The following is a 14005-nucleotide window of genomic DNA, read 5'->3' on the forward strand; positions in this document are numbered from 1 at the left end:
GCGCTCTCCCAGCACGCGGGCCAGCCAGGACGAGCCTCTGCTCTGAAGCCTGACGGCTTGGACGCACACAACGCTTCACTGGGACATCGCCCCCAAAATAAGTTTACTTTATCTTGACAGGATGTATCTGTGGCAATTTTTTATCACTGGCTTATACAGGCACTTACATACACAACAGTTCTTTGAAGACGTTGTTTGTGAAATATTTTCCCAGGGCTAAAAATGAATGATGAAACCACATCCCAGTCCCCAAATACCACATAATTATATTTAATTTGTCTGGATTTAACACGGAATATTGGTCCTTGAAAGTTCTTCTTGAAAGAAAAAGGTACAGGAAAGTTTGCAGGAAAATTCTCAGGCCCTGATCTATCACTGTCCCTTCAGAGAACCACAGAAGGACAGCGGTACACATCATTTTGGTTGCGCAGTCCGAGACTCCCACTTTTTGTAGGACACTGTATGTGAAACAGTTTTCCAAGTGGAGGCACAACAGCAGATCAGACCCAAGAATGCGAGGAGCACGCAATTAGTGAACATTCGTGATTTTTTCCATTTCGGACGCCCCACATTACATTGGAGTTGAGTAGCCCAGCTGGAGCTCTCCATGCCCTGGGGTTACTGGGGAAGAAGCGTTACTGGAACGCACACTTACGGACAGCTGCAGATCGCTGCCCGTGCAAGATTTTTGTCACTACTTACATCATGCCCTTTACTTTTGAGGTTTCTCTAGCAATAACCTTTACTGTGGCTTTCCACACCAGCTTCCTAGGCATGTTAAAAAAGGAAACTAAAACCCCCAAAGTTCTAAAAATGTATCTTTGTACTGACACACACCAGGATCTCATGAATCAAGCAATCGTAATTGCGTAACCAGCGCAACCATTCTATGTGCGCCAGCCCACCCCTCGGCTCTCCCCACCGGACCCCGTGCCACCGCGTATGGCACAACGTTCGCCTCACGCACGACAGCGGTGCCATCTGAACGCGGCAAAAGGCCGAATGGCCACGTTTCGGACAGATCCTTGTAAGGCCACTCAGCACGATACATGGACACTTCCCATCAGCAAACAAAACCAGGCAGGAAGTATTTGTCTGGTAAATACTTTACTTTAAAGGGTAAAAACCCAAATCCAGAATTCCTGCAATACTTCAGTAATTAGCATGCCTTCTAGTGGGATTAGCTTGTAACAATATTTGTCTTGTTCGCCCTGCGTTTACCAGTTCACGGAGCTTGCCCACAGACACAATACCATTTACGTGTTCTCGCATTCGGTAGGGCTGGAAGCACCGACTGCTTCGTTAGGAGGCTTTGGTAACGGGGCACAGACCTGTAAGAAGGTTAGCAGCCAGAGATGCTGCTCATAAATGGCAATGGTGTGGTGACGCAAGATCCTTCACTTAGAAAACCCCGAGTCTGAGCCCGTCAGCCGCACTCCTGTTACCAAAGGTCTCAGAGCTGCCGCCCCAGCTTGCGCTTCCATCACCAGACGCGGGAAGAACCAAGTCACTGCCCCCAGCCCTCAGCCACCAGACACGCCCCGATACGCCAGCGGCTTTCGCCCGTCAGTTTCTGAACCTGCGCTGGTTCTGACACACAGCTCGATCGGCAGGCCTCCCTTCACAGGCACTGAGCTCAGACAAAGCGTTCACGTTATTTTCTTAATAAAATGATGGCTAGACCAGAAGAAGTGAATTTTGGATTTTGGGGGAAGAAAAAGACTTGTACGGCTACACACCTTATCAGTTTGTTCTCAGCCACCAAAAGCGTATGACATACAGCAGGGTTCTTCTGGCAACCGTGTTCACTGCTTGCATCCTGACCCTGTGGAAACTGCAGCTGTATCTCCAGATTCTTAAACATTAAATTTGGCTGGCATTTTGGAAAAATATCCGTGTTTGCCTAACAAAGCGACCCTTCACTTCTCCCTGCTGTCATTCCAACGGGGTGAAACTGTCCACAGAGCCGAGATGTCCCTCCTACCATTTAAGCCCTTAATCCTCTGCCCTGGACAACTGCTTACTTCTCTCTGAAGCATTCAAAAAATCATCTGTGCTGCAACATTTAATCCACCACATTCTGTGGTGGACTGCACACTTCAATCTTCTACTGGAGGCAGCATTGTGACCGACGTACTTGGCTCTAGTTTAACAATTCTAACAAGTTTTACCCAAGTATGACATTTCCAACCAAAAAGTACAGCCATGCCATCAGAGAATCCTACAATGACATAATTTCCAAATACAAAATATGAAAGAGTCATCCCCAAAGCTGCTCGCCCTTGGATCCCACCACCTTTCAGCACACTACCGTTTTTAAAACCATTCCACACCAACGGCTAGGAAGCATGAACTGGCCGCTGCATCGTGAGACCTGCACCACCTGCCACGGAGAAACCTCACGGCAGTCACAGGCTAGCACTCCAGCTGCTGTTCAGGATGACTCTGCCTGCTTAGCACTGACTTCCTTTTCCAGTATACGCTGGCTACTCGTGATCTTCAGAGAGGAAGACCAGTGACACTTCACTTCTGGTGCCCCGGCAAGCGGTGTTCTGCTTCTGCTGCTCAAACCTCTGCGGCAGCCGGAGCTCGCTGCAGCTTCTCCGCATGGCGGCGGCGCAAGGAGCACAGCCCCAGCCTGAGCCGCGGGAGGGAAGCGGCTGCTCCCAGCACAGCAGGTACATCCTTCCCGAGGACCGGCTACACGGGAAAGAGCATCCTCGTAGCTCGGGCTTACGTCTGCATCCTGTACTGCTTGAAAGCAGAATTCTACCGCAGCTGAAGTCCTGGTAACTACTGCCGTTCAAAGTCATTTTTAAGGTACCCACAGCAGCACTGGCTCATTCACAGGGGCTTACACGTTTCATTTTGTGTCTTCCCCTTTCCTCTTGAAGAAGGTAACAAGCTTTGCAAAAATATATCTATGTAAACAAGATCCTGGATGTATCCAGGCAATAAAACACCCTGGTTCCACGCACAGCCTGGAGCGCGGGATGCCCACAAACCAGCGAGTGCTTTACGGTCAGAGCACCACCAAGGCAGGCACCGCCCTACCTGCCTGCCTTCCCATCATGCTTGTCCTAAGCAATGACTCCTGACAGCCACAGAAGAAGATTTCTGAGTTAACTGGTACATTACTTTGAGTCAGTTCAGCAATTTTATGCTTCTATCAGAATATAAGTTTTAAATAATCAAGATATTAGATTTTGGACAAAAAGAGTCGGTGAGCCAGCCTGGTGCACATTAAACACACACATCTGTTTTACCGCTGCATCTGAAACCACGCACACACAAAGCCTGTGCCAAACTCTGCCGCCAACGGTCTGGCAGAGCTACGCAACGGAAACAACCTGTTCCAGTTAAGTAACAAACTTGATCATACGTGAAGGGGTTTGTTTAGTTTGTATTGCGTTTCAAGCATAACGACAGTCATCAGAAGCCCCAAGCAACAAACAAAATGGGAAAAACAATGCAACAGATAGAAGTGAAGTGAGAGAAAGAAAGGAGATGTCAGCAACCTGACTGAACACAAGATGGCTACAGCCACTGGGACAGCTTTGAACATTTAACACAGAAAGGCACATCTTGAGGGTGGTTTTTAAGCTTTTCCTCCTTTACCTCAATACATTAAACAGACAAAATTGTGTTCTGCATTCACCATGAAAGGTGAACACGGTCACTTTTATTTCCTTCTGGGCAATAAAGTCAGTGAGTTACAGCACTGAACTGCAAGCCTGCCCATCCAAAGATCCCACTCAATTTATTTCGGGTTCAACTCCTCAGAAATACTTTGCAAAACAACCCTGGACTTTGCAAGAACTAAATGGCAACTTTTGACTTCAACCTAAAGAATTGTCCCCTCTAGAAAGAATGAATTTAAGATTCCGTTCAAAGGCAGGCTGCGTTTAACAGTTTTCTGTGCTCGCATTCTGGGGACGCAAGGACGTTGCGTAAGTAAAGCCAAACAAAAATTGTTCTAAAAACCTCTCGTGAAGTTTCAGTGGGTATTGCTCTGGAAAATCACGGGGCTGGGAGCAGCGACCAGGGATTAACATGAAGTGTGCCCATGTGGAGAACAAGGGTGTGATGTTCTTGGAGTATGGGGCTCTGGGTCTTTCCTCCAGCACCAAAAAGCCCATCAGCCCTCCTAAAGCAAACCTGGACTCCCGTTAATGCAACTGGTGGAAATCAACTGTAGTACCAATCTGCTTACACTGCTATTCTGAGTTACCCAGTATAAATGATTTACATAACAACCTACAGTAGTCATAAACATGCTGCTAGCATTGTTTTCTTCAGAGAAAGGAAGTCAGGACCAAACTGCAGTTTATCAAACATTCACTCAAACCCAGAAGCGCTTACTTCCAGAGCTCCACGACGCAAAGCTGGAAAACAAGCACCAGCAGCAGCACCTTGCAACGCAGGTGGTGTTGGATGTGCCTCCGTTCTCAGCTGGGAACTCACAGCCAGCCCCGCCACACAGACATTACACGTGGCAGCTTTCTTTTAATGTTATCAGGGCTGACGAGAACAAGACAGTCCATCTTCTGTTTCAAAGCACTCCCTGGTTTTTCTTTTTGGGGGGTGAGGCGCAGCAGAAGGAGGAGGGACGGGAAAGGATATCCAAACAATTCTGATCCAAACTCAGCAATATCTCTGCTTTACAACATCAGAGCCCTGTTGGAGGCTGCACGAGAGCAACTCACAGCCTGATACAAGAAACCCTTTAAAGAAGCTGGAGTTTTTCAAGTCAGACTCTCAATTCAAGTCGAGCCTTTCAAACTGGGAATAATAAACACGCAATCAAAACCCAAACATGCGACAAGTGTGCAATCAAAACTGTCCTACAGTGTGCCTCAGAGCAGAGATCAGCTCCAGCTCTCTGCTCCAGCTCTGCCTGCCCTGGCACCGACGTGCACTACGGTCACACGCTGCCCATGCGCTTTCCTTAAGAGCCAGAAGTGACTAAACCCAAGTTCTGTCCCCCTGACAAATCAACACCTCCTGACTCATTACAACACCCAAAACTGGAGATGACATCTGTGTAACGCTTACTGCTTTGGCACATGCAGAACTGGCAAATCCTTTAAGCAGTTCCCATTTACAGCCTCGCAATCCCAGAGCCCGGTCTTGATACAACAGGGGGGATTTCACGTGTACCTACACCGCTACCTGCCACGACGCCAGAGACTAGCAGTCTAGCACACACAAAGATCAGGCGGTTTCTCCATGAAGAAACACCTTTCTCAGAGAAGTAAGACACACTCCACAGCACTGGTCACTGGCATTCCGGGCAGACTCAGGCTTACAGGATCAGCTAACCAGCGTGCTGGGGCAGGATGACACAGCACTGCTGGGGTGACTGCCAGAGGTCACATTTCCAGTAAACCTCTGGTTAGTAAAGAAAATTAAAGTGTACACCTAAGAGGCCAGTCCCCTGATGGTGCAAGATATTTAATGCACCACAACTCTGCTTGCCATCAGATAATTTCATGGCCTTTCCAATAGAGATGCTGCAGAGCACAGAGTCTGAATCTGTGGATTTCCTGACTCTAAAAAAGGAAATCTGCTGGCAAAGCATGGAGGAAGTTCACTGTTCTTCTTTGTAATAAAAGCACAACAGAATGCCATGACTGAAAGCTTCTGCAGCTGTTTCCATCAAAAAAGAAAGACAATACGCAACTATGTCCAGAACTCAAATGCATCTATTTCCTGAGGGTCACCTGGTTATTACCTTGAGAAGTGCTTACTCACCAACAGCATCCCAGAGAAAACCGAGCTCTCTCGTTCATACTCAGATGAAGACATAAGCATTGCGCATTTCTTCCTCTAACCACATCAGTGAGCCTGCACAGAACATCAGTCCCAGATGTTCTGTTCCCTGTCCCAGAACATCAGGCCAAGACCACGCAGAGGAAAAGGGCAGTTCCTGCTCTGCAGAACCAGGGGCTCACCTGCTGCGGGACGGGACGGGACAGTGAGGGCTGAGCCCTGCCCTCCCCAAGGCAGGAGTACTGCAGGGTCAGTGCAGGCACTGCAGATCACTTGCCTGTGCTCACATCCACCCGAGCTAGCTAGTAGAGGTCTATTTTATAGATCAAAAAATAACAAATCACGGAATCATTTGGGGATGGAGGCGTACGACCGGACTGTAAGTAGCCAGTCAGCCCAAGAAGGCACATTGTGCTTCAGAAAACCGTAAAAGAGAAACTGCTCTGCGCTGTGGAGAAGAGTCAGATCTAGCTCAGGAGCAGGACGCGGCTCTGTGTACCTACATCTCCTGGCCTGGCTGGAGCACACCTGCAGCGAGCCTGAGACGCGCTAACACTGGCATGTAGGTGCTGCAGAAGAGACCTCCGTTCTCACACGCGCACATGTAACACTGACGAGCCCTGGCCATGCTGAGGGGCAGAGCCATGTCCAGAAAACCAAGCAGTTCCTCTGGCAGGAGTCCCACCTCCAACCACACCACTCCTCCAGGTCCAACACGGTGCGCAGTCACCTCTGCTGCCGATGCAAAGCACAGAGGTGGTTTGGGCCACTCTGGGGAAACTGGAAAATAAAAAATTTGAGGGTAGAAATAAGGTACTCAACAACAGTGCTTCCTCCCCACTCTGCCTGCCAAACCGCGTAACTGCAGCAGTAGCGCCTTAGGCCTCTGCGCAACAAGGCTGTTGTGGTAACAGGCTCGCAGTCTCCCTGGGAAATCCTGCTGCCCGCTTAGATCTGCTTCGTAACCGGCTCCTCCGCTCCTTTTCAAGGGGCAAGAGAGAGTAAAAGCCCGGCTTCTGTCACTGCGCTTCAGGGGAGACTGAAAAGCAGCCCGCGTGCTGGTGCCTTTGGAAAAGAGCCGGGCGGGAGCTGGGGGGAGCAAGGGGAAGAGAGCTCTCCATTCTGCCTTGGTAACTAAAGCTGAAAGAACTCTGGAGGAGCTGGCTGTCAGCCTGGGCTCTGCTCTGGACTTGCTGCCAGCTTGCTCGGTCTTCAAACTAGAATCTTGGTTTTGTTGTGTGCCACTTGACTGTACCAGGGCCCAGGCCTACAGGGACAAGTCTGTCGTATCAGTCCACAGGAAAGACTATTTCTGTCACACAAAGATGGGCAGTCCGATCCAGATTGCTGGCTGAACGCTCAAGTCCTGATTTTTCTGATGAATCATCAAAAAAGGTTATTCAGCTAAATACTCAATCGCTTGAAACAACGGGAATAACTTTTGAATGTTTAAGCTATTTTCTCACCGCTCACATTTTCCCTTTTGCTCAGTCTTTCAACAATGGCCTCCTTCAACAGAAAGTCTGGGGTGCTGCACGTAAAGTGAAAACTGCCCTTGGGAGGGAGAGGTTTAACTGAGGTTGGTGGACAATTTTGCTTTGCCAAGAAGTCCATCTTATCCCTTATTTTATGTTTTTTCTCTTTCAAACTCACTTGTCTGGGTAGATTACACTTTTCTTCCTCTTCTGCAAGGATTTCAGCTGGACACAAACAGAACATTGCTTACTTTAATTTTAGGCTTAGATGAAGAAGCTATTGGAAAAAGTTTGTTGGGGGTCACACTCTGAAAGTTGACCTTGGTCCCAAAAGGGATATTGAGGCTTCTGCTGCTGTTTCTGGGGAAATGAAAACTAAAAAAAAAAAACCTAAAAAAAAAGGAAAGAAACAGAGAAAGGGTTTTTTTAGAATGAGTTACAAACTCTTGTCTCAGAGGGCTGGAGGCATTTCAAGCACTTGTGATCAGCCAAAGCCTTATCTGACCCATTCCTCTTGTCCTTGCTTCAAAAAATGGCAATAGGGCGGATGGACAGAGAAGACAAGTTTGGCTGACTGGGTGCCTTCTGGGAAGCACCTGAAAAGCCTGGTGCATCGTCCTGCCTGATCCTCCCCCGGCCGCAGAAGGTCAGGCAGAGGCGAGGCGGACGGGGCAGGCCTGCCCTCGGACAAGCCTCCTCGCTCCGCAGCCCAGCCCAGAGCAGCTCCGTGGCTCGGTAAGGGAACACGTCCCAGCAACAGCAGTTCAACGGCCCCCGCCACCCCCGGCAAACCTCCCCCGGTCCGGCAAAGTGCTCAAAGCAACACGGTTCCTCCTGGCTGCTCCCGGCCCCACGGTGCCGGGCACCGGAGCAGAGCAGGAGGATGGCCTCCATCGAGCCTCCCCCAGGAGAGAGGGGAAAGGGCCCGAGAGGGGTGCAGGCAGGCGAGAGGGGTGCAGGCAGGCGAGAGGAGTGCAGGCAGGCGAGGACTCTGGATGCGCGCATGGGTGCGCACACACGCAGGGGAGCGGCCGGCACTGGGAACCACAACGTAACCCTGTGTGCTCCATTCTGAACGCTCCCATTAACAAAAGGAAGCTATCAGGGTAGTAAGCTTCACAGAAAAGGTCACAGCTAGGCCTGGGAACCGTTTAAGGACAGCAAACACCAGCCCCTAACTAAAGATCCCTTACTGCCTTGCCAACTGCACAAATGTGTCTTTCCTGAAACCAGTTCAGCGCTGATCTTCATGGAAGTACACGGAAATAGCACCGGCCATCTGCCGCACTCAGAGCGGGAGCACATTTGGCCGAGCGGCGAGGCATGACTCACCAGCCCTGCTCTGCCCGCGGAGCCGCAGCGCGCTGAGCCACGCCGCAGACAACGCCGGTAACGCTGCAAAGCGCTTGCTGAAGGAACCAAAGCCTACCCACCGCGCAGCAGCGGCCGCTGGGCAGAGCCGGGCGGACAGAGAACTGCGCGCCAGCCAGCGAGCGACGGGCTGGCTGCAGCCTCCCCAGCTGTCACGGTGCTTTACATCATAAAGGCAGCTGTGAAGGGCTCCTTCTGCAGATCTGCTCCACAGCCGGAGAGGGACCACGCGTGCCACTTCACGCTTCTTCCCTGCTGACAGACTCTGCTTTTCACGACGTGCTTCTGTACGTTTCCAGCGCTCTCAAACATTCACTTTTAATTTTTAAATACCTACAACTAGGGGCTTTTTCATTGACAAATCAGGCAAACAGGAAAGCATCCACACGTTATGCAAACCACAACCAAATTCCCAGGAACACGAAGGAGAAATTGCAACTGTAAATAAACTCAGAAAACCCCGGCAGACGAGCCCCGCACCATCCGTGTGAGACCCGGACTAGCCCCACGCCACGCCAAGGACTGCTGCCTACAGGTAAGGGCTGCTCCCCATTGTGTCTCACAGCAAGAGACCTTTTCCTTAAGCAACTATTTTTGATTTAATTTACGACGGAGGAAACATGACTATATAAAACTCAGTTTAAAATGTCAGAAAATAGAATTAAAAATCAAATATTTAAATGACAGATGACACCATTAGAATATTAAGGGTACAGTTTCTTTATTTGAGCCACATTTTACTTCTTTTAAACACCCAGTTTTAGGACAACAAAACTACTAATAACTAAAATGTATTATTGATATACTCATACTAGAATAATTCCAAACTGGATGGGACGGTTGCTTCTAAAAGCTGGTCTGTTCAGCCCTCTAATATCAAACCACAAACTGCCCAATACTCATACTCTAGTTCTAACTTCTCCTCTTACATCCACTGCTCCCTAAATCTGTAACTGTAACTGGCGGGAGATAGGAAGGATCTCAGTGGGGTTTTTTGAGGCTTGATTAAAAAACAGGAATATTTGGTTTAGATCTGAAAGGAATCCTATATGCAAACAGCATTGCCCAAGTTTCAGTGTGAATACCAGGGTTTGCACAGATCCCTCAGGCTCTGATCTTTCAATGCTAAAAGATTGTACTTCTAGAATAATTTAGACCCTTGTCTAAAAATCAGAAATAAAAACAGAATGAAAAATTCAACTTACCAGGAAAATCAGGCTGTTAAATTTCAGATTTGAAAAGTAGCATAGGGACTCCAGGACAATAAGAAGAAATTAAACAATTACTGGCGGGTTTTGCAAGACAGAAATAAAGTTCTGCCCTTGAGGTGTCCTCACGCTGCAAGCAAACGAGCTGGCACTGCCCTTCGCAGAGCCGGCGATTTTAACAAGAAATAAACAATCTTATCTGCAGCTGCCCTCGTACCCGCGGGCTCTTGTCACCCAGCCAGTCCTCCAGAACCCCAGGTATTAATTGTGCGTGCCAGGAAAACACCGCGTGTGACCCAGTTGTAATGACTTCGGTCAGGAAAATCTGCTGTGACACGCTGGCGATGCGCGGTGCCCTCCGCGCTAGCCGGTGCCATTCGACACGCCGCGCTTTCCCCTGCCAAGCGACAGCAGCAAGGCTTCAGTTAAGCTCTGTTTGTGAACTGGGCAGCAGCGGCGCGGGAGCGCGACAGGCTACGCGCGTGGCGGTGGCGCAGCCGGACCACCCTGTGCTGGCGCGCGGCGAGTCCCGCCAGCCGGCTCCACGCTGCCCCGCAGCCCCTCGCAGCCCTGCCTCCCGCCAGCGCGGAGCGGCGCGCTGCCCCGCTTTGGTCTGACCTGGGGACAAGACCGCTCGCTCCCCTTATCGCTGGGCTGCCTGAGAAGGGCAGCTCGCAACATTTTTTCCTTTTTTTAAAGGGTGAGCAGATGGGCAGGAGAGGAAGGAAGGAGCAAAAGCTCAGTACTCAGATCTGCATCGGTTTCAGAAGCAGATGTTTTGTATCTCACTGGAAGTGAGAACTCATTCCCAGCCGTAAAACGGTCAAGGCTCCCGACTGCAACACTGCGTACGGCTGAGAGGTGTTAGTGGGATGCCCCTCCGCCCAGTCACTGCCAGGAAACGCTCCTAACGCCACACGCTTTTGTAACTTACAAGCCTGGGAATTGTTTTTGCAAATATAAGGAACGAGAAAGACAGATGCAGTCATTAATTCACCAGGGTTTATGAATATTGACTGTGTCACACAAAGAAGTTCCGCTCTTCACCACCACCACCCCCAAGAACTGTGCAAGCAACCAAGAGAATCCAGGCAGCCAGGCCAGATACGGTCCCACCAGAGATGTCACCAAAGGTGTCACAGCGGTATTCCACGTTGTTTGTTAAAATAACATTTTAAAGGTTCGATGATACAGTCAATTTCTTCCAAACTGGGCAAGTCAACTGCTCCCTTCAGTTAACGGCTGAGGAAGAAAAGACAACCCAGGCTGGGAGCGGCTGCTGCCCAGGGCAAAGCAAGGGGCTGCAGAGGGACGCGGTGGTGGTCAGGGTGCTGCCACCCCGCTGGGGGACGGGGGTCCCTGCCCACCTGGTCATTCGAGGGGCCGCGGTCCCTGTGCCTCCCCCAGCACCAGTGATGCTAAGTGGGGACACTGGCAGTGACTGCGCAGGGCTTGGGGATGCGATGCACACAGGAGGAAAAAAGCAGACGGTACCCAAGGAGGCAGTTCACAAGGGCTGGCAGCACAAACAGGGCTGGCACGCGATCTTAACAAAGCCCCAAAGGACAGCGTTCTGACTCAGGAGAGGTCCGAGCCCAGCCTCTTGTTTGATTTACCCCATGTTCGGGAAGTCAGGAGTTTGTAAATAAAATAGCATAGCATGAAAAAACAGAATCATAGAATCACAGAATGGTTTGGGTGGGAAGGGACCTTTCAAGCCCACCCAGCCCAACCCCCCTGCAAGGAGCAGGGACATCTCCAACCGGATCAGGGTGCTCAGAGCCCCGGCCAACCTGGCCTGGAATGTTTCCAGGGATGGGGCATCCACCGCCTCTCTGGGCAACCTGGGACAGTGTTCCACCACCCTCAGTGGAAAAAATTTCTTCCATACATCCAGTCTGAATCTGCCTCCCTCTATTTTAAAACCATCACCCCTCATCCTGTCACACCAGGCCCTGCTGAACAGCCTCTCCCCATCTTTCCTGCAGCCCCCTTTAGGTGCACTGAGCCCCACTGCGTACGATGCTGTCTTGCAGTCGCTTGCTTGCTACTTCCTGCGACAGGAATGCTATTTTATTTTTCTGTCATCCCAGTTTCACCCTTCGGCCCAGTTTCCTGCACCACATTCTATGCATCTATGGCAAACAAGAACCACCACCACCCAACAGGCCATGTTAAAGGGCTGAAATAGTACGTAGCGTATTTCGCATACTTTTATTCTCTTAAGTATTGAAATCCAGACATTGCTTTAGGACAAGTGTTATAATAAGAACAGAAAAATAACAAAATCTTAGTCTCTTGGCAAACTTGCAGGAAGCCAGATGTACCAGCGTATCTCCACAGCCTCTACAAAAAATGCCTCCCAAAGGAGAGCAGCAGTTACAGCCACGGACCCCGAACCCCTCCACCCCGCCCCGCCCCAGCCAGCTGCCAGCTCGGCACCTTTGTGGGGACGCGGCAAGGAGCAGCCCAGCCCTGAGCACGCGCAAGGCAGTGGAGGACAGGGCTTTCCCTCGGACAGCCCCTGCCAGCTCTGACCCCCACAACACCCAGCCGAGCGCCTTCCGAGAGCATCCCGGAGAACGGAGAGGCGGGATCCCAGCGCCCGCACACCACCCTAGCAGGCCCTGCTTTTCCTTCCCTCCGCTGGGCCGGCTCCTAACGAAGAAGGGAGCTCATCCACCCTCTCAGCCCCGCAAGGAGACCCGCAGCAGCCTGTCCGGATGGCAGGGGCCCGCAGCCGCTCGCGAGCCCTCTCAGAGCGGGAGCTCCGGGGAGCAGGGCAGGCAGCTGGCACCGCGGCGGCCAGGGACGCACGTCCAAACTGCGGGCTGCTTTCCAACTGGATCGCACCAGTGTGGCTGGGACTGCAACTTCAGACACCGCTACCAACAGTCCTACCACATCAGAATGAAAACCTGAAAAAAAGATTCTGCTTCTAGCACAACTAGCAATTGCGATGTTTCGTGTACTGCGCTTCCTCTTCCTCTAGATTTCTCATAACACCAGAGATAACATTTGGCACGATCCTCCCTGATAAACTCCATTTTGAAGTTCAAAAAAGACTTCTGGGGACAGAATTTCTGTCAACAATTCCTGACCCAGTAAGTGCATTGCATGTTTATCCACCAAGCAGCTGTATTAATTTTCATAAAGAGCTAAAACATGCACTCAGTACACAGAACCTTCATTAGATTCAGGGGTTTTAAAAAAAAAAAAAAAAAAAAAAAAGAAACTCGTAAATATTATTCTTATGTTCAGTAAAGCCTCCATGAACTTTGAAATGTGACAGCTAAGTTAGAGAAGTCAAGAAGTGCCTCAGTGACACTGGAAGGGCTACAGAGGATAGCGTAACAGTGCGAACACAGAAGGAACTCAGCACTTTAAATGGTTTATGCAACTTTCCTTCTGTGCATTTTGCCAGGACAACTGCAAATTCTGCAAACTGAGAAACTTCAACACTTTTATACATGTTACCAAATCAGCTTTGTTAATTTGGTGAGTTACGTTTGCTGGTTTTGCACAACGAGCTGCTATTGTTTACACAGAATAAATATACTTGATGCTGGACCAAGCCTTTGAAGACAAAATGCTGCTCGGGTATGAAAGGCTATTCTCATACAGAAATCACGAACTGCGGGGTGCTAACGCATACCCTCCAGCGCACGCCAGTACAGAGCAGCAGGCAAGGCTTTCAGAACTGGGAGGGGGGAAAGAAGAAGCTCAGTCATCACCTCAAGTACTATTTGGACAAAAAGGCCCTAAATTGACCCACCAATTAACATCAAATGAGGAGCATTCACAGCTTCCCGATGAACTCTAACGTGGAATGAAGGTGAATATCTATAATATCTATGCTCATTTCAAGCCGCTGCAAGTTCTCACGAGAGAAGAGGACGTTCTCATCACGAAGGTTTAAGGGCAGCTTGAACAAGAGTGCTACCAGAACCAGCATGAAAGGGCGGCTCCTCCACAAAGGGGAAGCAAGCTTTCTGCCAGCGACGTGCACCTATCTCTGCAACCACGGAGCAGCAGAGGAGCGCGGCCATCGCGGTGGCTGTGGTTATGAGGATCCCGAAGCACCAGGCAGCTGCGTGAAGCCCGCTCTGCTAGACTGATTCTTTACAGTCCCACCAGTTCCAGACTGGGACCCACAACTGATGGAGGGAGCAGGCTAGG

The 14005-nt window shown here is 50.2% G+C and overlaps 1 protein-coding gene across 1 annotated transcript in view; it reads right to left on the reverse strand.

The window, feature by feature from the left end:
* MED12L (mediator complex subunit 12L) overlaps positions 1–14005 on the reverse strand; it is a 131274-nt gene that overhangs the window by 69270 nt on the left and 47999 nt on the right. The gene's annotated exons all lie outside the window — the stretch shown is intronic.

The sequence above is a fragment of the Chlamydotis macqueenii genome, chromosome 9 (genome assembly GCF_036417535.1).
Source record: "Chlamydotis macqueenii isolate bChlMac1 chromosome 9, bChlMac1.mat, whole genome shotgun sequence".
NCBI lineage: Eukaryota > Metazoa > Chordata > Aves > Otidiformes > Otididae > Chlamydotis > Chlamydotis macqueenii.